The sequence below is a fragment of the Antechinus flavipes genome, chromosome 1 (assembly GCF_016432865.1).
Source record: "Antechinus flavipes isolate AdamAnt ecotype Samford, QLD, Australia chromosome 1, AdamAnt_v2, whole genome shotgun sequence".
Taxonomy (NCBI): domain Eukaryota; kingdom Metazoa; phylum Chordata; class Mammalia; order Dasyuromorphia; family Dasyuridae; genus Antechinus; species Antechinus flavipes.
The window spans coordinates 574,041,828-574,060,889 of record NC_067398.1 but is presented as its reverse complement, the minus strand read 5'-3'; the positions used below and the strand labels follow the sequence as shown (position 1 = coordinate 574,060,889).

Below are 19,062 nucleotides of genomic sequence, written 5' to 3'. Positions count from 1 at the left end.
TTTCTCTCTCAATTGATTTAGAATATTATAACATGCCTTTACTCTACAGCTATGTTGACTCTAGCAACCATTTCATTTCTAAATAATATATAAACTGCCTTTTATGCTTGGCCTGCTTAACAGTAAAACTGCAAAGACCTGCCAACAGATTTTGGGTTTTCTTTCAGATATTCCTTCCAAAGTAATCATAAATTGCCCTGGTCCTGAAATTGATGTCATTCTCTTTCGTCCCTGGCACCTGAATTACTGCACAAATGTCTCTAGGCTACCAAAACATTGAAAGCAGCACTTTTTTATGGTAGCATTAAACTGGAAACAAGCCCATTGATTGGGGATAACTGAGCACATTATATTATTTAAATGCAATCTAGTATCACTGCTTAGTAAGAAATGATTATTAAGAGTGCAGAGAAATTTGGGGAAATGTGTATGAAATGGTGCACAAAGTAAGTGGAGCTGGAAAAAAAAAAGCACACACATACACAATAACCATAATAATGTGAAAACAACCATAGAAGACATCAGAATTCCTATCAAAGTACTGATAAATAATGAATGAAAATTCATTGAGGCAGATATCTATTGTCAGTTCTTCTCTGTCCTACTCTTTATATCTGGAGGTATCTCAGGTCCCTTTTCCTAATTCCTCTTTTCTTCTCTCTGTACACTATTTCTTTCTGATCTCACAAATCTTAAATTCTCTTCTCAGTGAAGATGAATCCCAAATCTCCACTTCCCATTCTAATTCCAATAGCACATCACTAACTACCCATTATACATCATCTGAATATTCTGAAGACCTCTCAAACCAAATATGTCTAAAACAGAATTCAGTGTCTTTCTTCTCTTCCTTCCTTACCCATTTATGTTGAGAGAGCCCTCATTCTTCCTTTCAAACTGATCCACAACTTCAGAGTTACTCTCCTTTCTTCCCTTTTTTTCATCCCATATATCCAATCATTACCAAACTTTATTAAATTTTGTTTCCATCATACTGATTCCATTTGCTTTTTTCTCTCCATTTAGACAGCTATTACCCTAGTTCAGGTATTACCTCTCACCTTATTACCTTATTATCTCTCACCTGCATTTTTGCTAGAGATCTACTTGTCTCAATTTCTCAAATCTCTTCTTTCTCCAAACCATCCTTTGCATAATTGCCAAAACAATCGACCTAAAGCATATGTCTGATCATGTCACTTCCCTGCTCAATAGTCTCTAGAGGTCCCTATTACTTCTAGGATCAGATATGAATTTCTTTGTTTAATCTGGAAGAACAAAAGATCAAGGCTTTCAAGGGAACTAATGACAAAGAAAATCAAATGAAGGTAGCCTAGCTGTACCAGATCTAAAACTATATTATAAAGCAGCGATCACCAAAACCATTTGGTATTCGCTAAGAAATAGATTAGTTGATCATGGAATAGGTGAGGTTCATAGGACAAAATAGTCAATAACTGCATTTTTGCTAGAGTTCTATTTGTCTCAATTTCTCAAATCTCTTCTTTCTCCAAATCATCCTTTGCATAATTGCCAAAACAATCGACCTAAAGCATATGTCTGATCATGTCACTTCCCTGCTCAATAGTCTCTAAAGGTTCCTATTACTTCTAGGATCAGATATGAATTTCTTTGTTTAATCTGGAAGAACAAAAGATCAAGGCTTTCAAGGGAACTAATGACAAAGAAAATCAAATGAAGGTGGCCTAGCTGTACCAGATCTAAAACTATATTATAAAGCAGCGATCACCAAAACCATTTGGTATTCGCTAAGAAATAGATTAGTTGATCATGGAATAGGTGAGGTTCATAGGACAAAATAGTCAATAACTATAATAATCTAGTTTTTGACAAACCCAAAGACACCAGCTTTTGGGATAAGAATTCACTGTTTGACAAAACCTGCTGGGAAAATTGGAAATTAGTATGGCAGAAACTAGGCATTGACCCACACTTAACATTGTACAAAGATAAGGTCAAAATAGGTTCATGATCTAGGCATAAAGAATGAGATTATAAATAAATTAGAAGAACATAGGATAGTTTATCTCTCAGACCTGTGGAGGAGGAAGGAATTTGTGACCAAAGAAGAACTGGAGATCATTATTGATCACAAAATAAAAAAATTTGATTATATCAAATTAAATAGATTTTGTATAAACAAAACTAATGCAGACAAGATTAGAAGGGAAGCAATAAATTGGGAAAACATTTTTACAGTCAAAGGTTCTGATAAAGGCCTCATTTCCAAAATGTATGAAGAATTGATTCTAATTTATAAGAAATCAAGCTATTCTCCAATTGATAAATGGTCAAAGAATATGAACAATTTTCAGATGAAGAAATTGAAACTATTTCTAGCCATATGAAAAGATGCTCCAAATCATTATTTGTTAGAATCCTTACAAAGTGTTAACTCACTAGAGTTGATAAAAATAATGCTTATGGAATTGCTTCACACATTAGAGCTCACACCTTTAAGAGAGTTCACACCTACCTTAGAGTTCACAAGTTTGGGAGATTCACAAGCCAGAAACCCACAATCCCACTCTCTCAGAGGAAGAGTCAACCTTTGGGTTCACACCTTTAAGAGATCATATATAAGGAGCTCCTGGAGTCAGGTGAGAGGAGTAGAACCAAGATTTAGAGAGAGTTGAAGGCTGAAGCTGGCTGACAAGCTTCAAGAGCTCTTGGAACTAAGGAGGGAGATAGGCCTCTAAGAAAACTAACGGGGCTATTTTGAAGGAGACAATAAAGGATTTAAACTTTTAACACCTGGATACATTTGAGGAGATTATTACTCTGAACTGAAACTAAACCTGCCTCCAGCAGCTCCCCAAGAAATCTGTACCCAGAGAACAATCATATTATAGAAAAGAAGAGAACATCACAATTATTAATCAGATAAATGCAAATTAAGACTACTCTGAGATACCACTACACAACTCTCAGTTTGGCTAGGATGACAGGAAAAGATAATGCTGAATGTTGGAAGGGATGTGGGAAAACTGGGACACTGATACATTGTTGGTGTAATTATGAATACATCCAACAATTTCATAGAGCAATTTGGAACTATGCTCAAAAAGTTATCAAACTGTGCATACCCTTTGATCCATCAGTGTTTCTACTGGACTTATATCCCAAAGAGATACTAAAGAAGGGAAAGGGACCTGTATGTGCAAGAATGTTTGTGGCAGCCTCTTTGTAGTGGCCAGAAACTGGAAACTGAATGGATGCCCATCAATTGGAGAATGGTTGAATAAATTATGGTATATGAATGTTATGGAATATTATTGTTCTGTAAGAAATGACCAGCAGGATGATTTCAGAAAGGCCTGGAGAGACTTACATGAACTTGTGAAGACTGAGTTAGCACCCTGAATGACTTAGAATCAGCCAGGGTCAGAATAAGCAAAAGTCCTTGGTCTTTATTCTTAGTCTTTAGGGATAGAAGTGAACAGGATGGACATAGGATCTCCATGACCTTCCTTCTCTTCGGATCTCCATGACCTTCCTTCTCTTCGTCTACCACCAAAGTGACTCTGGCTTGTCTTACTCCACCCCCTAATCCTTCCCACAGTTCTCTGTTTATACCAAAAGATTGAACCAGCACACTTCTCTTCGGATCTCCATGACCTTCCTTCTCTTCGTCTACCACCAAAGTGACTCTGGCTTGTCTTACTCCACCCCCTAATCCTTCCCACAGTTCTCTGTTTATACCAAAAGATTGAACCAGCACAGAATAGTGGGAAGGGCCATTTTCCAAGCATAAGCTAATAAGAGTATTGTCCAATCAGTAATTGGCCTTAAATGCTCGGTTGTCTGACCTCAGTACATTAGCTCAGAGTTTCAACCCTTTACACAAACTGATGCTGAGTGAGATGAGCAGGACCAGTAGATCATTATATACTTCAACAACAGTACTATATGATGATCAATTCTGATGGACATGGCCATCTTCAGCAATGAGAAGAACCAAATCAGTTCCAATTGGTCAGTAATGAAAAGAACCAGCTACACCCAGCAAAAGAACACTGGGAAATGAGTGTGGACCACAACATAACATTTCCACTCTTTCTGTTATTGTCTGCTTGCAGTTTTGGTTTCCTTCTCACGTTATTTTTACCTTATTTCTAAGTTTGGTTCTTCTTGTGCAGCAAAATAACTATATGGATATGTATACATATATTGTTTAACATATACTTTAACATATTTAACATGTATTGGTCTATCTGCCATTTGGGGAGAGGGTGAGGGAAAGAAGGGGAAAAGTTGGAATGGAAGGTCAATGCTGAAAAATTACCCACGTATATATCTTGTAAATAAAAAGCTATAATAAAAAATTTTTAAAAAAAAGAATTTCTCTGTTTGATATTTAAAGCCCTCCACAACTTGACCCCAGCCTAATTTCCCAGGTTTATTGAATATTATTTTTCATGGTCTACTCAACTGGTCTGCTACCTGGCCCTATATATGACAATGCATTTTCTCCTAGGAGAATTAACACAGGCAGTCTCCCATAAAAGAAATGTACTACTTTCTCTTCTTTACCACATAGAATTTCACACTCCTTTCTCACCTCTACCTCATAGAATCCCTAGCTTAATAAGCTTATCCTGATTCCACCTCAGTTGCTGCTGCTTTCTCTCCTTGCAGAATGACTTTGCATCTGCTTTGTTCTGTGTGCAGGTAATATAATGTAAGTTCCATCAGTGTCTGTTTTATGTTTGCATTTGGATTTTGGATTTTTAGTACACTGGTTTAATGAAAAATAATGAGGGCCTGAATTAGGTTGGTGAGAAGAGTACACAAGTGAGAGATGTCATGGAGACAGAATTGATAAGATTCATCAAGATCCATGGAAATGTATGTCTTGAACACTAAGTGATCATACTGGAGAGCAGCAGGAAAAGAAATATCTTTAAGCTGCTAAAGACAAAGTTTTATAGAAAAGATAATATTTGGACCAAGGCTTGAAGCGGGGGGAATAGACATCAGGGAAAAAAGAGAATAATTCAGGCAGAAGGATATTGTAAGGAAAGATTGGAGATTCAGAAATTTCATAGCAATGACATGATGATCATGGATGATAAGGAGGAAGATGATGATAGTGCAATTTTCATTGCACTTTTAAAATTTTACGGAGAATTTTAAAAATATTATTTCATTTTGTTCTCACAACAATCCTGGGAGGAAGATCTTATTATTATGCCTATTTTACAGATGTGAAAAGTTAGATTGGGAAATGTTGAAGGATTTGCCCAAAGGTCACAACTTAGTGTCTAAAGTAAGATTGAATTTAAGTCTTCGGGCACTCTATTGTGCCACCCAATTGACCTTCCATTAACTCCAGAGTCTCCTTGAAGATCATTTCTGAAGATCTAGCAGATCTTGTGGAATCCAGGGCCTAAAGATTATCTTCAAATGGTACTAGAGAGGCCCTACCTCCATCAAGGCAGCCATTCCCCAAATATTTATTTCTGGGCACCTAAATGTTGTTGTTCTTTTTCTTTCTTTTTTTGCTGAGCAATTGGGGTTAAGTGACTTGCCCAGGGTCATACAGCAAGGAAGTGTTAAGTGTCTGAGATCAGATTTGAACTCAGGTCCTGCTGACTTCAGGGCTGGTTCTCTATCCACTGCACCACCTAGCTGTCCCTTTTTCTTTTTCAAAGAAAAACAATGACATTACATGGTGATATCTTGACTAGAGAGTGAATTGGATTTAAGTAGAGTTGCACAAAGTCATTATCCTCAATTTTTTCCAGAGTCATTGAAAGTCAGTGGCCAAACAAAAGAACTGACAGTGGCCTGGGATGCAAGGTATGATTTTGGCAAGTTTGATGTCTGATCAAGCTCTAAACACTCCGTAACACCTGCTTCACGTACCTTCATGACTATTGGAACAAATTGTTCTTGATGACTCATTCAACCAATGAAAGCCTTCTCATGCACAGGATAGATGCTCCCTTAAGTCACTAATGGGTTTGTGGTCCATCGGTTACTCTCAACCTAGTTTAGCCCATTTATTGAAATGGTTTATTGGGATGTAGTTGCTGCACATGCTACACCTTCTTGGAGCCACAGATGAGAAATGGATTGAAGGATGCTCATCCCCTTCATTCCTACTCTTTCTGGCCTTATTAATCAAGGGGAAAAAGAAAGTAACAAAGAAACAAAGAGAGATGGATTCAAAGAGAGATAAAGAGATAGATAATAGAGTGAGCATTTATTAATTTCTACGTGTCAAGCTATGTACTAAGTCTTAGGGATAAAACTAAAAGCAAGCAGGAAAATCTTTGCCCTCCAAAAACCTATATCCTAAGAGGGGAGAACAGTAGATAAAGGACTGATGGAAAATGGGAGCGATAGGGGAAGAAATTACCTGTTGGGGGAAGGTATAGTGAACCAGGAAGTAGGTGTAAGAGAAGGAACAGCCATCCTTGAAGAAGATGCCAAGAAATGCTGGTATCCTCAGGAGGAAGGAAAAAAGGAACTAATTTTGAGAGTACCAGAATATATAAGGAAAGTGAAAAGAAGGGCTCTAAGATGAAAGGGAATTGTTAACAATAGAGAAGGGGGCACAGAAACTGGGAAATAAAAGGTCATTGATAGACAGGGACTGAAGATTTAGTGTACTATGGAGGAGGGAGAGGGAGTAGCTACAGGTAGTAAAAACAGCTTTTATTGCTGATCCCTAACATACATCCTAACCCTGAGATGATTATATTCTATGCTTCTTGAATGTTACCTATTGGTGTGTTGAATGTATAATAGCGATTGAAGAAGAGATCCCCAAATTCTAAAACTCCTCGAAAGAGAAAATCTCCTTCAACTCTGCCTCAGTGAGAATCCCACCAGAGGGAAACAAGATAAACAGCTTCATTTTGTTATCTAGGTGGGACTGGTTCATTCCTGAGCTAAAAGAATTCCAACCCTATTCAATTAAAGATCTTCAATTCAACTCCACTCACCAGTTTCATTGGGAGGGGGAGCAGGCCTCAATTGCCGCCAAAGACCTTCTTATGAAAATGGCAATTAAAAACTCATTTCTTGAAGGAGTCCTACCAAATTCCTTTTATGACACAGACATGGTACTGATACCTAAACCAGGTAGGTTGAAAACAGAGAAAGAAAATTATAGACCAATCTCCCTAATGAATATTGATGCTAAAATCTTAAATAAGATATTAGCTAAAAGACTACAGAAAATATCCCCAGGATAATACACCATGATTAAGTAGGATTTATACCAGGAAAGCAGAGCTGGTTTAATATTTGGAAAACTATCAATATAATTGGCCATATTAATAATCAAACTAACAAAACCCATATGATCATCTCAATAGATGCAGAAAAAGCATTTGATAAAATCCAACATCCATTCCTATTAAAAACACTTGAGAGAATAGGAATAAGTTGACTTTTCCTTAAAATAATTAGTAGCATCTATTTAAAACCATCAGTAAGCATTATATGTAATGGGGATAAACTGCAACTATTCCCAATAAGATCAGGAGTGAAACAAGGTTGCCACTTCACCACTGCTATTCAATATTGTATTAGAAATGCTAGCTTTGGCAATAAGAGATGAGAAAGAGATTAAAGGAATTAGAGTAGGTAATGAGGAAACCAAATTATCACTCTTTGCTGATGATATGATGGGATATTTAGAGAATCCCAGAGATTCTACTAAAAAGCTATTAGAAATAATCTATACCTTTAGCAAAGTTGCAGGATACAAAATAAACCCACATAAGTCATCGGCATTCTTATATATCACTAACAAAATCCAGCAGTTAGAGTTACAAAGAGGAATTCCATTTACAATTAACTACTAATAATATAAAATATTTAGGAATCTATTTGCCAAGGGAAAATCAGAAACTTTATGAGAAAAACTACAAAACATTTTCCACACAAATTAAGTCTGATCTAACCAATTGGAAAAAATATTAAATGCTCTTGGATAGGGCAAGCAAATATAATAAAGATGACAATACTACCTAAACTATTTATTTAGTGCTATACCAATCAGACTCCCAAAAAACTATTTTAATGACCTAGAAAAAATAACAACAAAGTTCATATGGAAAAACAAAAGGTCAAGACTTTCAAGGAAATTAATGAAAAAAAAAAATCAAATGAAGATGGCCTAGCTGTACCAGATCTAAAATTAGATTATAAAGCAGCAGTTACCAAAACCATTTGGTATTGGCTAAGAAATAGACTAGTTGATCAATGGAATAGATTAGATTCAAAGGACAAAACTCATTTCTTTGTGGAGATCTTGACAATGCCAGCTATGCCAGGCTTGCTATGCCAAGGAAACCTCTGCCCACTGGAATAATATTCTTTTCCAGTGCTACCCTCTCTTTACCTTCACCTATTTCCCTAATGAGACTTTATGCCTCTCTGTCAGGATTACTTCCCAATCCCTATAATAAACCTTTTTTATCAATCTAAGTTTTCAGGTTTGTAAATTCCTTTACAGAGACTCCCTGTGCCACCAGAAGGGGTTTCCCCAAAACTCTCTATCCTTGTGCAGAATCCCAAGGGGATGCAGGGGAGCCAAACCTTTCCATTTGGTTCCCTGAATCCCAAATCTGCCACTAGACCTTATCATTTAACTCCCTGACCATCAGAAACCTTAATCTCATTTTGGTTCCCCAAATCTAGACCTCATCTGAAAGGGAACCCCAAAACCTAAACCTCATCAAGATGACCAGTATTCTGTGGTGAGGAGAACAAAAATAATTATAAGATATCATGCTCCAGGTACTCCATAATAATTCTGCCTCTATGAGCATCCTTCAATCCCCTTCATTCCTACTGTACATCTGAAACTATCCATATTTCTATAACTTTACTTCTCCCTCAATTTTGTGAGTAAAAGTATTTTCCCTATTATTTTAATAGGATTATTTCCCATTTCTTGACCAATACTCCAAAGGAACAGTATTACTACAGAGCCTCTCATAGTAAGCTTCATATATTTCATTGGCTTTGAATTTTTGCAACCCTAAATAAACTGAACTAAATAAAGGATATCGCACTTTAACTGTCCTTAATGAATGACATTAAACTGTGACATTTATTAATGGATTTGGAAAGTGTGATTTCTACTGGAGGATGCAATGTTCTTTTTTCCTCCTATCTTACCATTTTCAGAACTAAAGGGCACACATGCCTGAGGACATGCACCGAGTAAAACATAACCCTCTTTTCTGTCTTTCATAAGTGGAGGCAATCATCAAAACTAAAGACATTCTTGGATGATTTGTATAATCCTAACCAGAGGCTTAAAGGGAAACAATAGAAATGCTCTGTACTTAGGTTTAAGAATAGAGTTCCTTTGGGTATTAAAAACTCCCCAAATGTAAGATGGGAAAGAACCTCAACACCTTGGGTCACCATATCTGAACCTCAAGAATAAGAAGGCCTAATTCTTGTGCCTATAGCCTGATGAGAATAGTGGTAAAAGGGAAATAGGTCTAATATGAGTGTCTCAGCCAACTGTATTACTATAATTTAACCAATTTGTCATGCTTATAAAGGAGAAAACTTTCTTAAGTACTTGCCAAGATAAATGATAGGCAAGATGGCAGAAATGGTTATTTTCCATAAGCTTCTACAATCTGTGCCTTATAAGTAAATCAATATCTTTTATATATAACTTATTGGAAAGATGTACCAAAAGTGAAAGGAGAAATGAAAGAAGGGGGGAGCTACAGTATCATTCATCCAGTCTCCAGGAGAATAAAGAGTGTTATGTCACAGTCTCCTTGAACTGTTCTACCTCATTTTCCCTGCATTAGTTTCCCTGAATTATATCTCAATTTCCCTGAGTTAATATGCAACCCCCACTTTTTTTCCTGTCCATTAGGGCTGTACTACCCACACTAAACACTCCAAAAGATAACACTATCTCAGATACCTAATTGACATCTTTACTTCTGTTTGTTCAGACATTCTGACTCTGGCCTCATAGTTAATAAAAATTTATAGTTTTTACCCTCATCCTGCTAGAACCGAATTTATGGTCCATCCCTGAAAATTCTTGCTCTTTGCTTCCTGCCTTTGTTTCTCTTATTACTAGAATCCTATTTAAAAACCTTGGAGTCTCACATTTACCACTGGATACTTTGAGACAAGAATCCTGTCCAGTCAATCAATTAAGCTCTCCAATAAATAAAATATTAAAACTCTCTAATCTCTCTCTTGCCTCAGTTTCTCTGGCATTACAAGAGAGATAGTAATTTCTTTGCTTTCTCAATAAGAGAAGGGACTGTAATAAAAAAAACAATGGAGTGTGAAATTAGAATATTGTTGTGCCACAGTTTTCTTTTAATGTTCTGACCCAGTTTCCCTAATTGTCCTATTCAGTTACTCTGCCTCAGGTTATAACCATACCCTTTTAATGTTAGGATAAAGGTCTTATATCTTAGACCTTAGACTATGATCATTCCCTCTTAATGTTTGATGGGATAAAGGTCTTTTCCATTTTAGACATCATTAGAATATCAGATTGGGAAATGTTAAGGGATTTGCCCAAAGGTCTGATCAACATCCATTATGTCATCCTAGGTTCCTCCCCCCATTAGGTCAGCCCCATCCAGGTATCTCCCCCATTATGTCATTGTTCTTGTAACCCTATAAAAGAATCTTGTATCTGACATTCACTGCTGGATTCTTTGAGACGAGAGTCTCATTCAGTCCTGGGACCAAACCATGGATCCATTTGGTCCCAGTAAATCTCCCCATTAAATAAATTATTAAATACTCTCTAATTGCTATCTTTCTCAGTTTCTGTGGTGTTACATTTGAGGAGTAGAACGGGTGTCCTCCCCAGTGAGGAAAGGAAAGAATTCCACTAAAGAAGCTTCCCATTCTGGGATGGGAATACATGTCTATGGTAAAAGATAAGATACTGGATTTTATCTGGGGAACATCTGCCCATTAGACTTATCACTTCCGTGGTAGGAAGAATACAAAACTAGAGATGGAATAATCTGGTTTTAGGAACAGTGACCATTATATAGGGAAAAGACTAGACCTTACAAATTGGGACACAGAAAGACTCCCAAAACTTCATACTACTTCTATTAAACAGAAAAATTGAGAAGGGGCACACTTATAATTATAGTAACAGAGTAATGGGTTAGAGAATGAGGTTAATTCTGGCACTTCAGAATCTCTCCATACCTGAAGGACATAGAAAAATAAAGATAGAACAAGTAAGGCAGCTAGGTGGCCAATGTCAGGCCTGGAAGCAGAAAAGATTCACCTTCCTGAATTAAAATTTGGCTTCAGACACTTACTGACTGTGTGACCCTAGCCAAGTCACTTAATCTAGTTTGCCTCAATTTACTCATCTGTAAAATTAGCCAGAAAAGGAAACAGCAAACCGCTTCAATATCTTTGTCAAGAAAACCCCAAATGGGGCCATGAAGATTAAGAAAACACTGAAAAGATTGAAAAAGGAAGGATATGGACCATGAATTAGAGATTAACATTAATAACAGGCAATAAGAGGGAGAAAGGAAAGACCAAGCAAAGGAAAAATAGACCATGTGATGGGATACTTATTCTAGGAACTCTGGATCTTTTAGTGAATTTTCACCTTTTCTCATCTAGTCTGGAGCCCACAAAGCTATTTTCCCATTATTTCTAATTATTTCAACTCTTCCCTTCTATAGGAAGTCCTTCCCAAATCTTAATTCTAATATCTCTTCTCTGTAATTGTGTTCCCTATTTATTGAGTATATAGCTTGTTTGAATATAATTGTTTATTTGTTGCCTCCCCCTTTAGACTGTGAACTCTTTGAAGGCAGGAACTGTCTAGTGCCTCTTTGTATCCCCCCGCGTTGACACAGTGCTTGGCATGGGAGTAAATATTTAATAAATGCTTATTGATTAGCTAGGCCGACTGAATTTTGGCTTCTACCTCCTCCTTCTCCTTCTACCCAAAGGCAGCCTTCCCTGTTTGGGCGCTGGCTGGTAAGCTCTCATCTTTTCTGATCTGGTCCTGAATCTACCACATCACTTTTTGGCCACTGCCTCATCATAGCGTCTGCTTCTCCAATCTCCTTCTCTCCCCTGCCTCATCTTTCCGATTCTAGCTGTCATATTATATATATATGTGTATGTGCACATATGTATGTACATATACATATAGATATACCTACATCCATACATGCATATATGTGAATTTATACAAACATACATATACATCAGTTCTGATAAGGGCTCCTGATAACTGTTCCCTAGTAATAGGAAAAGTGGAAGTGGGGAAGGATTATGGGGAAAGAATGAGTTCTATTTTAGGTATATTGTAATTAAAATGTCTGCTGCACCTTCAATCCAAGATGTTTGAAAGGCAGTTAAAGATATGAATTTGGAGGTCAGAGATGTGTGGGACAGGTGCTAGACCACTTTTCCCAAATGAATTAATCAGAGACATCTTCAAGTACAAAGAGAATAAATGCTTTTATTTTTTTTTAAATGTTAAATTTTTATTAATAAAATTTTAATTAATTTAATTAAAAATTTGATTAATTTAACTAAATTAAATATTTTTAAAAAGCATTTATTTAATCCCTGCAGGGAAAGGCCCAGACACTCACCTGGGAGCCATCCCAACTCCTGCCACGTGCTCCTGGAACCTGACCAGCTTCTGCCTGCTCAGGTTTAGATAACAAAAGCCTCAAGCCTTTTCATTGGATAGACTAAAAGGATATAACCATCCTTGACCAATGTTGTCTGCTTCCTGTGGGAAATGTCACTTCCTGTGGGTTGTGTCACTTCCTGGGGGTGTGATTTCTTGAGGGTTTGACCTTTGAAGGCCACATGACTCCCTGCAACCCAGGGTTCAAGATCTGGGAATAGGAATCATGTGACTTCCTAAAACCTGAGGCCCAAACCTCCTCTTCCTACTCTGAGTATGGGGATCATGTGACTTAGGCCTAGTCTCAATACTGAGAAAACTTCATCCAATCAGTTCCATTCAGAGAGATGAGACAGGACAGGTAGATTTGAGAATTATTAGCATAGAAATGGTTATCAAATTCATGCCATCTGATGAATTTACCAAATGAAGTATTGATAGGTAGAAGGTAGAAGGTAGAAGAAAAAAATGACAGAAACTAAGGGATACCTGTGGCTAGAAGGCATGAAGTAAATGAATATTCAGCAAAGGAGACAGAGGAGTGAGCAGAGAGGTAGGATGCAAACCAGGAGGAGAGGCCTAAAACAGCCATTTTCTATCTGATAAACTGAGGCCTAGTCAAGCCTCTCGCATCTCGCACTAATGAAGTAAGCCTTTATACATCTTCTTATTAAATTTCAGCTTACTCAAAATGGCCCGACATTCATCCTAATTTGTCAAAAGCCTTTTTGGATCCTGATTCTATCATCCAACGTGTTCACTGTCCCTTCTCACCTTATGTCATCTGAAAATTTAATAAAGATGTCATCTATACCATTAACCAAGTCTCGGATCAAAAAGGTAAACCATAGAGAGTCAAACACATATTCCAATCAAACACACATTCTACTAGAGGCCTTCTTCCAAAATTGCATTATACCATTAATTATCGTTATTTAGATCTAACCAATTCTGAATCCAATGATAATGGAACATTGTTGTGAGGAAAGTAGAAGATGTCTTTTAAGCTTTATAAATTTAGAACCCAAAGAGGCCCTTCATTTTGCCAGAAATATAAAGTGACTTATCAAGATTAACTAGGTTTTCAATATAGGTATAGGTATAGGTAGCTTTTGGCTTCAAGCTTTTAAACTCCTAGGACAGTGCTGCCACAATTTTTGACTCAAAGAAGAGAATCATTCAACTCTTTAACCATTCTCTCAACACATATTTACAGAGAATTTTATATTAAGTGCAGATGGTAAAAGGCAATGAAAAAAGAAACATTGATACACAAAGTATGGGTCCTAGTTTCAAAGTCCTAGCTTCAAGTAAAAATAAAACATGCACCAAAAATTAAAGAAAATTTGTGTCTGTGACATATTTAACATGTACAGGACTGCTTGCTATCTGAGGGACGGGGTGGAGAAAGGGAGGGTTAAAGTCGGAACAGAAGTGAGTGGAAGGGATAATGTTGTAAAAAATTACCCAGGCATGGGTTCTGTCAATAAAAAGTTATAATTATGAAAAAAAAAAGAAAATTTGTGTCATTGATATGAAAAATATAAACTATGTTTTAGATGCATAAATCATACATATTGGTATTGGAGATTTTTTAAATCCCCTAAGTACAAAATAGGAAGAAGATTCTTGTAGTCAGAGGGAACAAAAAGACTTCAAGAAAGAAGTGGCATTTTAAGTAGGACTTTGAAGGATATAACAGGTTCAAAAGACAGAAATAAAGGGAAAGACCATTCATTCCAAGGACAAAAGTATTCCATGGGCAAAGGCTCTCAGGCAGGAAAACATAAACTGTGTTCTGAGAATATCCAGTACCCAATATGAGTCAAAGTATAGACTATGTGAAAGTAGATGGATATTTCAATAGATAATAAATAAGTGGCTGAATAGACAGATAATTGATAAATAATAGAATCTTTATTAAACAGATACTATGTGCCAGGCATTGTACCAAGTCCTGAGAATACAAATACAGGCAAACAAGTCTCTATTCTCAAGTATCTTACATTCTACTGGAAGAAAATAGCAAGTTCAAAGGAGCAGGTTAAGAGAGATTTGGCCTGGAGGAGGGGAAGGCTTGTATGGCATAGAAATGACCCCAGGAAATGAATTGAAGAACTATATCCAGCCAAGATAAAATCAAAACTTTATCAGAGTTGCTATCTCAAGAGCAGATTCTGGTAGAGTAGTAATGGGAATGATGGTCAAAACGCAGAAATAGTTTGGAAATGAAAACTGGGAGCTAAAGATTATGATCAGATTGTTGAGGATTTTGAATCCCATACCAAGGAGAATGTACTTTATTTAATAGGTTATAAGGAGTCACTTTTCAGCACCTGACTGTTAAAACCACATTAGTGTATGAAGACTGATTTAACCAGATTAAATTAAAGAGAAGAGAATGAAAAACTGATGAGAATAGTTAAGAGTATATTATAATAATTTGCCTAAAAGATCCTGAACTAGTATGGTGTCATTGGAATTGGAAAGGAGAGGAAGTATAAAAATTGAGAAGAGAGTAGAATTGACAATTTGGTGACTTGGTTGATGTAGTTAAAAAGGAAAGAGAAGTCAAAGAGGAATTTTAAACTTTCAAGAATTGATCACTAGAATTGAAATGGTGGTATTACTAACAAAAATAGGGAAGTCCAAAGAAAATCAAATATTGAGCGGGGAGGAGATAATGAGAATGATTTTAGACATAGTAAGTTTCAAATGCCAGAAGGATATCCAGATGTCCATTAAGTAATCACAAATTTGGGTCCAGAGTAGAGGGGAAAGATTAGAGCTAAGACTAAAGATTTGGCAGACAGCTACATAGAGTTGATAAGCCGAAGTCATGTAATTGTATAAAAACACAAAAGGAAAAATGAGAGACAGAGAAGGAGAAAAGGAATGATTGGAGCATCTTGTGTAATAATTATAAGAAGATAAAAGACAAGAAGATAGTGAGGGAGACAGTAAAAGAATAATCAGAGGTAGAGGAAGAAATCAAGAAGAATATACCGCCACAAAAATAAAAAAATAAAAAGGAAGACTTTCAAATAAAAGATGGCCACAAAGTCAAATGTGACAGATTAAAGAGAATGAGGACCAAGGAAATACCTTCCACTGGATTTGGAATCAATAAGATGTGGGTCCAAATACCACCTCAAGACACTGCCTGTGTGACTGTAGACAAGCCATTTCAATATCATGTGCCTCAGCTACCTCATCTCTAAGGCATTAAAATGAAGGTATTAAACTCAATGGGATCTAAGGTCCTTTCCAGCTCTAAAGCTATCATCCTAGACTTTGGCAGGCAGGTGATTGATGCCTTAGTGGAGGAAATCTGCAGTTCCAATAGAGTGATGATAATGGGAGCCAGATTTCAAAAGGCTGCCTGCCTGTGTGATAAGGAAATAAAAATTAGGGAATGTGTCATAGAATCACAGACTCTGAGAGTTAGAAAAAACTCAATCACTCAATCAATCTCAGCGGTTGTTTAATGAAATCCAGACCTAAATAGGAAATCCCTCCACCATACACCCATAATGAATCATCCAGACTTTTCTAGATTTACACATGAGCTCTTTCAGAGCTGGGACTTCTCTATAACAATTAGCACTTTTAAGAGTTGAAGTTGAAGTGCTTCATATGTTATCATGTTCATATGTTCATTTGACCCTCATGACAACACAGGGAGGTAGGTGCTATTTTTTTTTTCAGATAAGGAAACTGAAACTGAGAGAGGTTAAGTAACTCGCCCAGGATAGTACAGTTAGTAAATGTGTGAAGTGGGATTTGAACTTGTGTTCTTGGATATCTGGGGCAACCAGATGGTGAAATGGAATCAAGAGGACCTGAATTCAATTTTGGCTTCGGACACTTAACTCTGGGCAAGTCATTTAACCCTCAGTTTGCCTCAGTTTCCTCATTTTTACCAAAAAACAACAACAAAAATCCAAATGGTGTCATGAAGAGTTGGACATAACTGAAAGACATGAATAACAACAACTTCTGGATTCTAAATCCAATAACCTCACTACTGTATTCCCAAAATTTAGAACAATGCTTAGTACAGAGCAGGTGCTAAATAAATGTTTTTTTCATTCATTTATTCCAGCAAAACTAGTCATTTAGACATTCTACATTGGACAGCTCTAATTTTAGAAAGTTTCTCCCGAAACTAAATCTGAATTTGTCTCCTTATATTTACCCTTCCAGACACTACCAAAATGAGTCTAATCACTCTTATATGTGATAACCCTTCACATACTTAAAGATATTCCATTCCCCCTAAATCTCCTCTTATCTAGCCTGAGTTCCCAGTTGTTTCATCTTACTTCTGACCCCCACAGGGCATGATTTTGAAGACCCTGACCATCCTGGACACTCTCTTCTGTGATTTTTCCAGCTTTGCAATGTACCCTCATAGAACCAACTCACTTTTTCTATTCCTAAGCAAATATATTCCACACCACACCCCAAATAAATTTTTCCTCCATTTCAACAAGACAATATGAACATTTGTCCTAGTGCCAACATTCTCCCCAAAGTTTGAAAAATATCCCACACATCTGGCTCATAAGGTATAAAACCAGAATCCATTTTTATGTGTTTTGTGCTGCTCCATCCAGCTACAGGAACATAAAACCCAAATCTCTTTTTTTTCCATTTATCCTGTCCCTGGGACAAGTTGATCAGATCCACAGAAATTACTATTCATATAAACATGATTCATCTTTGCTTCAGCAGATGATGGGACTTGTCTTTGCAATATCATGCTTTTATATCAATACTGGAATTTCTATATCTAAGAGGACTAATTTCTTTTATCTGGTGTTAGTTAAGTATTTGATTGCTTCCTTTTAAAAAAGAAAAAGAAAAGGTAGATAAGTGTGAATGTTTTTAATTTTATTCCAGACTTGTATACCCTGAGAATTCTTTTAAAATCTGCCCAAAATTTCTGCCCGAAAGTTTTTGCTTTTCCACCATAATCTTCTTTAGTTTGGCTCTAGTTTGTCACCTGGATCATGCCTCTCAATCATTCATCAACCCCTCTATGTGAAGGCTGCTTTCCAGTATACGCAGGCATGAGGCAGCAGTCCCCAAGGAGCCCTCCCTCTCTCATTCTAGTTCCCTCATCCCTGGTAAAGCTGAAAACACTTACCCCAGATGTCCAAGTTCTCGCCAGCACTCACTCTGCCTGTCTTGGGCAGGCACAGTGCCTTCAGCACTCTGATGCCTTGATCCTCCAGATTTTCCTGACTGGGGCCAAATTTTAGTGTGCAAACTATTACTTGCAAGACCAAGTAAATATGGTTACAGCACGATCTTGCAGGTGGAGAAAATGAAGCCCAGGGAGTTAAATGTCTATCTCTGTGGGACTATTAAAAAATGAGGCAGTGGCAAAACCTGTCTTGAAACTTAATCCTTGGTTGACAATCCACTCTGGACTTAACTCAAAGAGCTGCTGCACTTTTTTTTCTTTACCCAGGACAAGGAGTACTGTACTGTTTTACAAGTAAACCCAGCAATGGGCAGGCATTCCATGGAATATCTACCATGAGATAGTGAACAGGTAGAACAAATATTTCTTGTTGTGCTATGATAATGGCATTAATCATGACTAATGTGTTTTCTCCCTTAGAGAGTTTATCTTCCATGTAGGAAATCAGTAAATCTTGAGAGTGGGTTCAACAGTCCTAAAATTATAATAACAGGGAAGAAGATAAGCTTAGAACTTCAGCTATGGTGATATACCTCTCTCTCTACCAAATCTCTACAGATATCCATGAATTTTTAAAATTACTGATATAAATGTTAAATTGTTTTTACTCAAAATTGGAAAAAAGTAAAATAGTGAGATTTTTTAAGTTAATTTTACTTACAAATCTATCACCTTCATCTCATCCTGTTATTGTTTGGACCAGATCATTCTCAGAGGAGTTCATGAGCTACCCTACATTCTAGGCAGAATGGAAAGCTGGCAGTGGCTTTTCAAGTCTCAAAAATCTTACCTAATAGCCTGGTATTGAAAAAGGGACCCTGAAACTCTAAAACTCCTTGAAGGAGAAATTCTCCTTGTACTCTGCCTCAGTAAGGGACCCCACCTGAGGGAAACAAGATTAAACAGCTTCATTCTGTTAGCTAGATGGGGTTGGTTCAGTCCTGAGCAAAAGAATTCCAACCCTATTCAATTAAAGAAACTCATTTAATTCTATTCAAATTCAGCTTAAGCTGAAACCCAAGTTGTAGTCCAAACTCCTATTATAAAAGAGCCAATCTAAAATCCTCTCTTTGCAGAGGTACTAAACATGCCAGCTATGCCATGCTATGTCAAGGAAGCTTCTGCCCACTAGAATAATATTCTTTTCCAGTGCTACCCTCTCTTTATCCTCATCTATTTCCCT

At 36.9% G+C, this 19,062-nt stretch overlaps 1 protein-coding gene across 1 annotated transcript in view; it reads right to left on the bottom strand.

Annotated features, from left to right (window-relative positions):
- The window catches only part of SLC26A7 (solute carrier family 26 member 7), a 306,162-nt gene extending 288,062 nt beyond the window's left edge, over positions 1-18,100 (bottom strand). The window contains exon 1 of the mRNA XM_051970834.1: positions 17,820-18,100. The gene's annotated coding sequence lies outside the window, so the exon portion shown is untranslated. The remainder of the gene's footprint in view (positions 1-17,819) is intronic.
- Positions 18,101-19,062: the final 962 nt, after the last annotated feature.